This window comes from Hypanus sabinus, chromosome 29 (assembly GCF_030144855.1).
Source record: "Hypanus sabinus isolate sHypSab1 chromosome 29, sHypSab1.hap1, whole genome shotgun sequence".
NCBI classification, from domain to species: Eukaryota; Metazoa; Chordata; class Chondrichthyes; order Myliobatiformes; family Dasyatidae; genus Hypanus; species Hypanus sabinus.
The window spans coordinates 34,663,042-34,676,216 of record NC_082734.1 but is presented as its reverse complement, the minus strand read 5'-3'; the positions used below and the strand labels follow the sequence as shown (position 1 = coordinate 34,676,216).

General features: G+C 35.1%; 1 protein-coding gene across 10 annotated transcripts in view; it reads right to left on the bottom strand.

The window, feature by feature from the left end:
* Window positions 1-13,175, bottom strand: part of LOC132383234 (carnitine O-palmitoyltransferase 1, liver isoform-like) — a 120,626-nt gene that overhangs the window by 102,537 nt on the left and 4,914 nt on the right. For 2 of the 10 annotated variants that reach the window (XM_059954143.1, XM_059954152.1), the window contains exons 1-3: window positions 12,778-12,817; window positions 12,354-12,406; window positions 9,701-9,806 (exon numbers count right to left, since the gene is read on the bottom strand). The exons of 2 other annotated variants lie outside the window; for them this stretch is intronic. The gene's annotated coding sequence lies outside the window, so the exon portion shown is untranslated. Of the gene's footprint in view, window positions 1-6,808; window positions 6,845-9,700; window positions 9,807-12,353; window positions 12,407-12,777; window positions 12,819-13,175 lie in introns of those variants that run through there. 6 more of the 10 variants (XM_059954145.1, XM_059954147.1, XM_059954146.1 and 3 more) reach the window with 5 other exon arrangements.

Here is a 13,175-nt window from a genome sequence, read left to right as displayed (position 1 = left end):
TAAGATTTTTGTCATGACACCACTCAGGCAGATTTTCAATCTTTCTCCTATATGCTGATTCATCACCTCCTGTGATTCAGCCCATGACAGTGGTGTTATAGGCAAACGAATATGGCATTGGAGCTGTGGTTAGCCACACAGCCATTGGTATAAGGTGTAGAACAGATGGCTAAGCACTTAGCCTTGTGGTGGACCTCTGCTATTTGAGATCATGGAGATGTTGCTGCAAGTTGAACTTGAAGCCAGGATCTTGGAACTTATTGATTCATTTTGAAGGGATGATGGCATTGAATGCTGAGCTGTGGTCGATAAAGAGTACCTGATATACACATCTTTGCTGTCCAGATATTCCACAATTAAGAGAAGAGCCAATGAAATAGCATCTGCTGTGGACCTATTGCTCCAGTAGGCAAACTGGAGCAGATCCAAGTCGCCTCTCCGGCAGGAGTTGCTGAGTTTCATCACCAACCTTTCAAAGTATTTCATCACTGTGGATGCAATTGCAACTGGACGAGGGTCATTGAGGCAAGTCAACACACTCTTCTTAGGCAGGCGGGTACCACGCTCTGACAAAGTGAGAGGTTAAAGATCTCAGTGAACACATCCACCAGTTGTTCAGCAGAGGTCTTAAGTATGTGGCCAGGTATCCCATTTGGTCTGGATACTTTTCGTGGGTTCACCCTCAAAGCTGCTCGCATGTCAGCCTCAAACTGAAATCACAGGATCATCAGGGGGTGTGAAAGTTCATTATAGTTCCTCCATATTCTGATGGTCAAATCAGACATAGAAGGTATTGAACCCATCTGGAAGTAAAGCCCTGCTGTCTCCCATGTTGTTTGATTTAACTTTCTAAGAGGTTATAGCATTCAGGCACTGCCACAGCAGTCAAACATCCCTTGCTGATTTAAGTTTGGTCCAGAATTTCCATTTCACCTATGAGATGGCTCTTCAGAGATCGTACCAGGAACCTCTTGTAACTTTCTTGGTCTCCAGACTTAAGTGCCTCTGATCTGGCCCTCAACAGAATAATTGGTCCATGCAGGGCTTCTGATTGGGGAAGACTCTGAATGACTTAGTGGGGACATACTCGTCTACAGTTATTACATTACAATTATGATGTATTCATTCAAATCTCTAGATTGAGTGCTTGAACACAGCCCAGTCCGCTGACTCAAAGTAATCCTATATCCGCTCCTCTGCCTCCCATGACGGTCTGTCTCTTTGTTGTCCCAATCTCTGGAGCTTTGCACTTTAGCCTCTGCATGTATACAGGTAGGTGATGAGCAGCCAACCAACTCAAATTAGCAAAAGGCAGCAAGGCAAAGAGCAGTAGGCATTTCTTATCTTAGTATAACAGTAGTCTAGTATGTTGGGACCTCTGGTGACACAGGTTATATGCTGGTGGTAATTGGCTAGGATTTTCTTTAAACAAGCCTGGTTGAAGTCTCTGACCATGATTTGAAAAGTGTTGAGATAACCTCTTTCTTGTTTGGAGATAACATTGTGCAGTGTTGCAAGCACTTGATTATAGTTGGCCATTGGTGGTATTTAAACTGGGGTCGGGATTGCTGAGGAGAACTCCTTTGGTAAATAGAGCAAACGGTATTTGATTGTTAGGTGTTCAAGGTTGGGAGAACACAAGTTTGGCAAAACTAGCTTGGAATTCCCCCTCCTGCCTTGCTCTTGGCCACGTTAATGAACTTTAAAGGTGTTGTGCCTGTCTGATCCGGGCTCTTCAGTCAAGATATGAAGGTCATTGAGTAGATTTAAAAGTCTATTTCCTGGAGGATAGTAACATGCTGCAGATTGCAGTTTAAGTTTAAGTCATTGAGTAGATTTAAAAGTCTATTTCCTGGAGGATAGTAACATGCTGCAGATTGCAGTTTAATTCAAAGAGATGGTGAAAAGCAATTTGACCAATCAGACAATGGAGTGCATTCACCACCAAAGTGGCTTGATAAAGTGGTATGCTGTAGAATAATAATGGTAAGTGATCAAAGGCAAATACATGATGGATTCATGGTAGTAAATCTCCTGATTGGTAAATTGGTTTATTATGTTCAGATATACTGAGGTATAGTGAGATGATCTGTATGGATTGCTCGTAAATGCTTTTCACTATACCTCAGTATATGTGAACATAATAAACCAATTTACCAATGAGGAGATTTACCAACGAGGTAGATTGTGATGTCAAGAGTCCATCTTATCATAGCAGGTGGACTATTCAATAGATTTCCCAGGGCAGGACAGAAGCTGTACTTGGACCTGATGGGATATACTTTCAGGCTTTTGTACTTTCTGCTCATCGGGAGGGGAGGTGGAGGAGAAGACAGAATGTCTGATAATTCTAATGATTGCAAGAAGCCTTTTAGGTTTGCACCAGCATAAAATAAAATCATGAATGGGAAAATGCCGTCCAAATTGCCTTAGACAGATAACTGACCAATAGCTAATAATATCAGAAAGTCATTACAAGTTGCGCATGTTTACCTCACCTGATACTGAACATTAGTATTTCATAATGGCCTTTTCATCAATCAGTAACTTTTTTTTAATAAAAATTTTTTTTGAATTTTCGAATGGTTACAGAAAGAAAAAAAATTATCAACCCTTCCCCCCTCCCCCTTAACATATTCCTGTAGAAAGAGAAAAAAAGAGGGACAAAAAAGAAAGAAAGAAAGAATGCCTGGATCTCAGAAGATCCCCACATGCACCATGGAGTTCGTAATAGCTTTAGTATATATATTTATTTATTTCCCCAAATAACCAATAAATTTATCTTCGGAGCACCTATATATTTAATCCTATCTTTTGTAAATAAGGGTGCCAAATTTTCAGAAATATTTCATATTTATCTCTTAAATTATAAGTAATTTTTTCAAGTGAAATGCAGCTGAAAGTTTCATTCTTCCAACGATCTATACTTAAGTATTAATCCGATTTCCAAGTAACTGCAATAGCCCTTTTGGCTACTGCCAATGCAATTTTTATGAATTCTTTCTGATATTTATTCAGTTTGGATTTCAGTTTTATCCCTTCAATATCGCCTAGTAAAAATAATATTGGATTATGTGGAAGTTGTGTTCCAATAACTTGTTCCAATAAAACTCTTAAATTTGTCCAAAAAGGTTGAATTTTAAAACAAGACCAAGTAGAGTGTAAAAAAGTACCAATTTCTTGATTACATCAGAAACATTGATCAGATAAGTTTGGGTTTAATTAATTTATTTTTTGTGGTGTAATATATAATTGATGTAAAAAATTATATTGCACTAATCTTAACCGGACATTTGTTGTATTTGTCATACCGTCTTGACCAACTTGTTTCTTCAACTCTAATATTCAAATCAGTTTCCCATTTTTGTCTTAACTTATGAATTCCTTGTTTTATTGCCTGTTTTTGAATCAAACTATACATACAAGAAATAAATTTTTTAATCTTTCCTTTTTGAATTAAATTTTCTATTTCATTAGGTTTCAGCAATAACATTGTTTGACCCAATTTATCTCTTAAATAAGCCCTTAATTGGAAATAACAAAAGATTGTTGTTTGATATTTTGAATTTATTCTTTAATTGATCAAAAGATATTAATATATCTCCTTCAAAACAATCTCCTATATATCTAATCCCTTTTTGAAACCATTTGTATAAAAGTTGGTTGTCCATTGTAAAAGGAATAAGTTTATTTTGAATTAAAGGTCTCTCTGCTGATAAAGATTTCTTTATCTCATCATCAACATTTATCTTATCCCATAAATCAATCAAATGTTTTAGTATAGGAGATTCTTTCTTTTCCCGTATCCATTTAGATTCCCACTTATATATAAAATCTTCCGGTATATTTTCTCCTATTTTATCTAATTCTATTCTAATCCATGCCGGTTTACCTTCATCAAAAAACGATGCAATAAAACTAAGTTGATTTGCTTTATAATAATTTTTAAAGTTTGGAAGTTGTAACCCTCCTAGGTCAAATTTCCATGTCAATTTTTCCAACGATATTCTTGACATCTTGCCTTTCCAAAGGAACTTCCTCACACATTTATCTAACTCTTGAAAAAACTTCTGCGGTAATTATATTGGTAGTGTTTGGAGTAAATATTGTAATCTAGGGAATATATTCATCTTTACAGCATTTACTCTGCCTACTAATGTTATTGGTAATGTAATCCATTTATCAAGATCTTCTTGAATTTTTTTCAATAATGGTAAATAATTTAATTTATATAAATTCTTTATATCATTATCAACTCTTATACATAAATATTTTATACCATTTATCCGCCATCTAAATTGAGTTATTAGTCGACATTGACTATAATCTCCTTTAGTAAGGAGTAGAATTTCACTTTTATCCCAATTTATTTTGTAGCCTGATATTTTCCCATATTCTTCCAATCTAGAAGATAATTTATGCAGTGAATACAATGGGTTTGTTAAATAAAGCAAAACATCGTCAACAAATAAATTAATCTTATATTCCTCCTGGTTAACTCTGAAACCCATATTATCTGGGTCCGTTCTAATTAATTCAGCTAATGGTTCTATCGCCAACAAAAATAAAGCAAGTGATAATGGACAACCTTGTTTAGTTGACCTAGTTAACTGAAATGTTGAAATTTGACCATTTGTCACTACTTTAGCTTTGGGATTCGTATTTAAAGTTTTAATCCATTTTATAAAAGATACTCCTAATCCATATTTTTCCAATACCTTAAATAAAAAATCCCATTCCAATCTATCAAATGCTTCTTCTGCATCTAAGGCAACTGCCACACTCATTTCCTCCCTCTTTTGTGCCAAATGAATTATGCTAAGTAACCGAGTTACATTATCTGCTGACTGTCTATTTTTGATAAATCCTGTTTGATCTATATGTATTAATTTTGGTAAGTATTTAGATAATCTATTAGATAAAATTTTTGCTATTATTTTATAGTCGGTATTCAACAAAGAAATAGGTCTATATGATGTTGGCTTTAAAAGATCTCTATCTTTTTTTGGCAATACTATTAAAATAGCTGTCGAAAAAGATTCTGGAAGTTTATGCGTTCTTTCCGCTTGGTATATTAACTCCATAAAAGGAGGAATTAGGAAATCTTTGAACATTTTTTATAAAATTCAAGCAGAAAACCATCTTCTCCTGGAGATTTATTACTCTGAAGTGATCTTCGAGCTTCTTCGACCTCTTTTAATATAAAAGGCACATCTAATCCCTTCTGTTCTTCCGAATTCAATTTTGGAAGTTATTTGTGATAAAAACCTTTCTACCTCGACATTATCATTTTGTGATTCTGAATGATACAGTTCAGAATAAAAATTCTTAAAAGTTTAATTAATTTCTAAAGGTTTATAAGTAATTTTATTTATACTTGTTCTAATTGCATTTATCGTTTTGGAAATCTAGTCTGTTTTTAACTGCCAAGCAGGAATCTTGTGTGATCTTTCACCTAGTTCGTAATATCTCTGTTTAGTTCTCATAATTGCTTTTTCTGTTTGGTATGTCTGAAGTGTATTATATCCTAACTTCTTATCAACAAGTTGTCTTCGTTTTTCTTCTGTTATATATCTTTGAGATTCTTTTTCTAATTTTGTAATCTCTTTTTCCAATTGATCTATTTCTACCATATATTCCTTCTTAATTTTAGAAGTATAACTTATTATCTGGCCTCTCAAATATGCCTTCATTGCTTCCCATACTATAAATTTATCATCAACTGAATATAAATCTGTATCTAAAAAAAACTGAATCTGCTTTTTCATGAAATCACAAAAATCTTGACGTTTTAATAATATTGAACTAAATCTCCATCTGTATATCAATTCCTCTTTATCCATCATTATCATTGTCAAGGGGGAATGATCTGACAATATTCTTGCTTTATATTCCATATTTTTCACTGTCTTGAATATCCGTTGATAATAGGAAAAAATCTATCCTTGAATAAGTTTTATGTCTATTTGAATAAAATGAGTAATCTCTTTCTTTTGGATTAATTCTTCTCCACCTATCAATCAAATTTAAATCTTTCATCAATGATAAAGTTAATTTTGCTACTTTTGATTTTGTAACAACCTTTGTTGACCTATCTAAAAATGGGTCTGAACAAAAATTAAAATCTTTACCTATTAATATTTTGTCAAGTGCATCAGCCAAATTCAAAAAGGCCTCTTGTATAAATTTTACATCATTTTCATTTGGTGCATAAATATTCATGAGTCTATAGTTCTGAAAAAATTTGACAATGCATAATTACATATCTCCCCGCAGAATCAATTAATACATTTTGTATTTTAATTGGTAAAGTTTTATTAACCAAAATTGCAACTCCCCTCGCCTTTGAATTAAATGAAGCTGCAATAACATTTCCGACCCAATCTCTCTTTAATTTCTGATGTTCTATCTCTGTTAAGTGTGTTTCTTGTTAAAAAAAAAGCTATATCTATTTTCATTTTCTTAATGTATGTTAAAATTCTTTTTCTTTTCACCGGTCCATTAAGCCCATTAACATTAAAACTTTAAAAATTCAGTAAATTAGTCATTATTTTTAACAGGGTTACTCCAGTCTATAGTAATACCTAACTTTTCAACTTTCGTAGTACATTGGGGAATCTTTTTAAAATTCTCCGTGTTGCTATGTGTCTCCCCCCCCCCCCCCGATTGTCCAGGCAAAGAAAGATTAAAGAAAAATAGATTATAAAGAAAAAAATAACAAAATACCTCTCTACTAATGTTGTGAATTAAAAAAAACACATTACCCCCCTCCGTTGTACAGATCATGGCAATCATCATGATTACACACCTGAATCCCGTAGCAATCCATCCGAAGTTCCCCCAGCTTCCCCATAACATAAAAAAAAGAGAAGAAAAAATAATATCACTACTCTCGATTAATATTTCTCAAATGTTTACCTTTCTCCCCCTGTATCATATAATTAAGAATATATTTAAATATTCTTCTGTCCTTAAACATCCATCAACTCCATTCACTGTCCCTGTCTTCATCTTTAATCCGTTTCACTTTTAAATCTTTGGCTGTGGTTAGCAAATATTTGGGAGTTCTTGTACAAATTCTTCCGCATCCCGATAATCAGTAAAACATCTTCTTTTTCCGTCATCCAAAAAAATTATCAGGGTTGCCAGGTGGAGCAATATAAATTTATAACCCTTTTCCCATAAAACTTTTTTCACTGGGTTAAATTCCTTCTTTTTCTTCAAAAAGTCATAACTTATATCAGGATAGAAAAGAACTGTTTTCCCTTCTATCATCAATGGCCCGTTTCTCTTTCTGGCACGTTGGGCAGCCGCCTTCAGGATCTTTTCTTTATCTTGATATCTTAAGCATTTTATCAAGATTGATCGTGGGTTTTGATCAATTTGAGGTCTTAAGGCTCTCTGAGCCCTTTCAATTTCAATTAACTGGGTTCCTTCTTCCACTTCCAAAATTTCTGGAATCCATTTTAGAAAAAAATTTATTGGATCCTCTCCCTCTATGCCTTCTTTAAGTCCACCAATCTTAATATTATTTCGTCTGCTAAAATTTTTAAGTACATCCACTTTTTCCAACAACCGTTTTCTTTCTGATGTCCAGGCAGAAATATTATCTTCCATTTTATTCACTCTATCAATGGTGTCTCCCGTTGTTTCTTCCAAGTTTTTAATTTTCTTGTCCATTTTGACCTGTCTTTTCATCATTTTATCAAACATAATCTTCATATTTTTAATATCTTTTTTTATTACTTTTAATGCTTTTAATTCATGCATTATTTGCACCAAAGATTTTTTTATGTCTCCAATATCACCTCCTGTTGCTCTTCTTTGTTTGTCTCTTCATTTTCATCTGATTTATCCAGAGAATCTGATTCCACCTCATATTCACTTTCAGTTCCGATCATAGCTAGGATTTGTAGTTTGGGTTGTTCATGTTTGCGCATGCCCCTTCCTTCACGCATGCACAATTCCTGTTGCTCTTATTTTCTGGAATGTTGCCACAGTTTCCTGTTCTGTATCGCCGGAGATAAAATGCACTTGAGCCTGAGGCTCTTTCATGGTGGCCGGCCTTGATTCTTTTCCAACTTGTGTTGTCTTCAAAGTAGTAGTTTTCTTCTGCTTCTGTTTAGGAGACATATCTTAAGACAATCCTGAGTAGTTTATAAGTAATTTTTAAAAAGTATTTACTAACTTTTCTTCACTTAAACATTATTTTACTGTTTTTTTTTTACAGGAGAGCTGGATTTCCACGTCTCGATCCTACGTCATCAAGTGACATCCCCCCCCCCAATCAGTAACTATTGAAAATTTTCTGATTCTATGTAATCTCTCATAGATGTATGTTCAGCAGAGGGCATTCACCAAAAGGACACCATAATACTAGTGCAATAACCAGCAAGCCATGACAAAGTCACTCCTTTTATTTACTTCTTCAAAACACAGCCTGTGTGATCATCCATAGCAGGGATTTTTTCTTGTTCCATCCATATTAGTCTACTTTATGAAATAACAATCTCACAAGCAACTGATAGATTCGGGAATTATTTAGGTGGAGGGAACATGAAGTACCATTTGTTCTACTGACATGCCTTCAATGCATTCCACAACAACTGAGATAATCACATGAGAAGTTTGGTGCAATTTTTAAAACACTTTCACCATGATGCAATGTCTATCAGAATTATCTCCCCCCCCCCCCCAAATTGGTGTTCATTTTACACACCAAATATTCTAAAGCAAATTCATCAGATGCCACTGACAAATTTACAAGTTCCTGACACAATACATTGATTCTATTTAAAGAACATCAGGGAGACTAATAAAGCCAGTATTTTTCACCTTTGAACTGAGTAGTTTCTGGGCCATTCAATGGACAGTTACAAGCCATCCACACTGCTGTAGATCTTGAGTCAAGTATAAGACAGGCTAAGTAACATTGGCAGATTTTTTTCCTTCAACCTTATTAGTGAACTGGTTTTTATAAATTAAAATCCAGTGATTTCTTGGTCACCACTAATAACACTAGCATTTTAAATGCAAAACTTACTTAATTAAAAGAATTTAAATTCACCATCTGCCAAGGTATGACTTAACTTCATATCTCTGGATACTTGTCCAGTACAATAACTTTGTTATTGTATCTCAAGTCTTGGAATGAGTTCCCAATTACTGGGATTGTGCAAATGGCAGCCAACAACTGTGAAAGCCAGAAGAATTACAACCAACTGATGCACTTCCTAATCAGAAAAATACTACCTACAAAAAGAAAATCAAAAATTTCAGAAATACATTTTTAAGAGTTACTTAAAAGGAGAGAATGAGCAAACTAGTTAAATTTCAAGATTGTATTTTTATATTTCTATTTTGGTCCATGCCCTTCATCATGTGGCACATTCCTCAAATACACTCATAGAAATCAACTTGGATGTAATGTTACCAGCTGTTTCATTTAATATGAACAAACTTCTCCCCAACACCACTTTCAGTTTCTTAACTAACTTAGTCACTAATTCATTCCCTATCCACCACCGAGATACTTTTTCATTCATATTTTAATTAACTTAAGATTCAATCCATGTGTACGTGTACAGCTAATGTTATATGGGGTACAGGTAGCTTGTTTCTGCAAACATGTTTAAGGCACAAATTAAAAGAGTGATGGGATATTCTTACTTTCTTAGTGGAATACAGCTCCAACACCTACCTGGCTCAGTATACACTGGGATGGTAACAAGGGGGAGGTGTTGCTAAAATCTGCTCAGATTTATCTTCTTGACTTCTCGGCTGGCCGAATGAAATAAACAACTTTGCTGGAAAAAAGGCCATATAAATTGCAGCATGTTTCAGTAGGGGAACAGCAACTGTAACATCACAAGGTTTAAAATAGGAAGAGGGTATAAAGCCCACCAAGATGAAAATAATCACTACATGAGATCAGAATTTCAATAATGTTTGCTGATACAAATTAAACTCCTTTAAGGAGATGTTTCATCTGGGGACTTTGCCATGATGGAGAAGAATAGAGAGTAAATGAGCTTCCCATGTGGCAAGAAAGATAAAGGGTTAAAAAAAACAGAAAAGAAGCACGTATGATAGAGAACACAAGTGGATGACTGTATATAGTTCTGAAGGGAAGTAAAACAAAACAAAGAAAGCAAAAGAAAAAAGTAGCAGCAAACATACAGTGTCTATAAAAAGTACTCATACCCCTTGGAAGTTTTCATGTTTTACAGCATTGAATCACAGTGGATTTAACTTTGCTTTTTTGACATTGATCATCAGAAAAAGACTCCTTTGTGTCAAAGTAAAAACAGATCTCTACAAAGTGATCTAAATTAATTACAAATATAAAACAAAGTAATTGATTGCATAAAGATTCACTCCCTCCTTTAATATGACACACCAAATCATCAATGGAGCAGCAAACTGGTTTGAGAAATCACATAATTACTTAAATTGAGATCTGTTTTTGGAGACCTGTGTCTAGTCAAGGTGTTTCATTGATTGTAATAAATGTACACCTGTATCTGGAAGGTCCAACAGCTGGTGAATCAGTACTCTGGCAAAAATACACCATGAAGACAAAAGAACACTCCAGACAACTCCCGAAAAGATTATTGAAAAGCACAAATAAGGAGATGGATACAAGAAAATTTCCAAGTCACCGAATATCTGTTGGAGTACAGTTAAGTCAATCATCAAAATATTGGAAAGAATATGGCAAAGCTGTAAATCTGCCTAGAGCAGGCCATCCACCAAAACTGAGTGACTATACTAGAAAGCGACTAGTGAGTGAGGTCACCAAAAGACCTAAGACAACTATGGTAGACATACAAGCATCAGTGATGGGAGAGACTGCACCTACAACTACTGCCGAAGGGTTTCCACCAGTCACAGCTTTATGAGAGAGTGGCAACGAGAAAGCCACTGCTGAAAAAACTCACACGAAATCTCGGCTGAAAATTGCCAGAAGGCATGTGGGAATCTCTGAAACCAGCTGGACGAAGGTTCTATGGTCTGATAAATCCAAAATTGAGCTTTTTGGCCATCAGACTGAACACTATATTTGGCATAAGCGAAATATCACACATCATCAAAAACCCACCATCCCTACGAAGCACGGTGGTAGCTGCATCATGCTGTGGGGATGCTTCACTGAAGCAGGCCCTGGAAGTCTTGTGAACGTAGAGGGTAAAACGAACATAGCAAAATACAGGGAAATCTTGGAGGAAAACCTGATGCAGTCTGCAAGAGAACTGCAACTTGAGAGAAGATCTGTTTTCCACTAATGCAATGATGCCAAGCATAAAGCCAAAACTACACAGGAATGGCCTAAAGACAACAGTTATTGCCTGGACTGGCCAAGTCAGAGTGCAGACCTCAATCCAATTGAGAATTTGTGGCTGGACTTGAAAAGGGCTGTTCACTCACGATCCCTGTGTAATCTGACAGAAATTGAACAGCAAAGAAGAATTGCAGTGTCCAGAAGTGCAAAGCTGATAGATACATTGCGATTCAATGTTGTAAAACAATAAACTTGAAAACATCTGGGGAGGTGGGGGGGGTTAATTCTTTTTATAGGCATTGTAAATTAATTCCAAACATATTCCACAGGCAAGTGAGCAGGAAAAAGGTTGCAAGAGTAGACATGGAACCAACTAGAGACCAAATGTGAAATCTACAACAGTTCTAGACACAATAATCAAGAATAAAATTAGAAGTCACTTGTTAACAGGCAAATTGCAAGCAAATTGTTGACTGACTGGATAAAGCTAATGTGCATTTTTTTAAGAGACAAATTGTATGTAACTGAATTTAATAGTGCTTTAATGGAATAATAGCCAATAGAGATGCAGTGAGGAGTCCTACATGCTTCTTGCTAAAGGTGTCCTATACAGTATCATACAATAAGATTGTTAGCAATACTGAAGGCCAAAACATAACAGTATGCAGTAGAAAACATTGAAAATGCAGGAGGATATAGGCAGTATAATCAATGGATCGGTATTATAAGACTTTTGCTTTTTTCAATATATATTAACCATTTGTCTATATAGGGTGTAGTATCAAAATCAGATAATGACACACAATGTGGAAGTATGAGAAAAGAAGTGATAGCTTTCATTTAAACAGGCAAGTGAAATGGGTATGAAATTTAATGTTGGAATATCTTAAGTATTAATCTTTGACAGGAAAAACAAGAAAATCCAGTAAGTAAAAGGGAGACATAAATGTAAAAGAGATACACAAAACAGTTAAGTATACATATGCAGTTTATTAAAATGTAGCAGAGCAGGTTGAGTAGAAAAAAATATACTTGCATTTCATAAACAAAATACACTAGGAAAGGAACTTACAATGAATCGTAAACAATGTTGGTTCAGCCACAGATGGAATACTTTCTCCAGTTCTGAGGACAAACAACAATAACCAATAACATTCTTATACAGAATAGATCATCCTCCCATTCCTCAACATCTCTGCACTTATTCCAAATTCTGTGAAGTGGAAGTCCCATTTCCCCAAACTCCTAACTGCCTATACTCTTGATGATCCTGACACAAACCTTCAATTATTCCTAGCCTCCCCTGATTAATACAATCCCACAAAGCCTTTAAGGCCCAAACTCCAAGCCACAGCTGTGACACTCCATTCTTGACCACTTGTCAATCCAGCTCACATACTATTCTGATCTTCACATCACCTCCAACAGCCATATGAACGGTAGTACAAATGGTACAAAATCATTGCCATCAGAATGCAACAAAATGGAATACTTACCTCATCCAAAAATGTGCACTAATACCTTACCCTCGCAGCTCTACAAACACTGACATGCCTAAATCAAAGTTCAATAACACAAAATTTAAATGTCAAAAATTAACAAACTCTGTAAATCTTTGTTTTGGACAGTACTCCTGTTTGGAATACCTTTTAAACCAAGACAAATATTTTCCACTTACTGACAACTAATGCATCCACTTCTCTCCTCGCTTCATTCAACATCCCAGTAAGTCAAAGTGACATGAAACAAGCCTCTGTACACGTTAGCAAATATGTCTGAATAACACCAAACTTCACTTAAATCTGAAATAAAAATCACCTGTCGCGCTTTGATTTGATCCATGCTTCAGAGTTCTACTTCCTCCTCATTGACTCTTGTATTTTGTATTGCATAA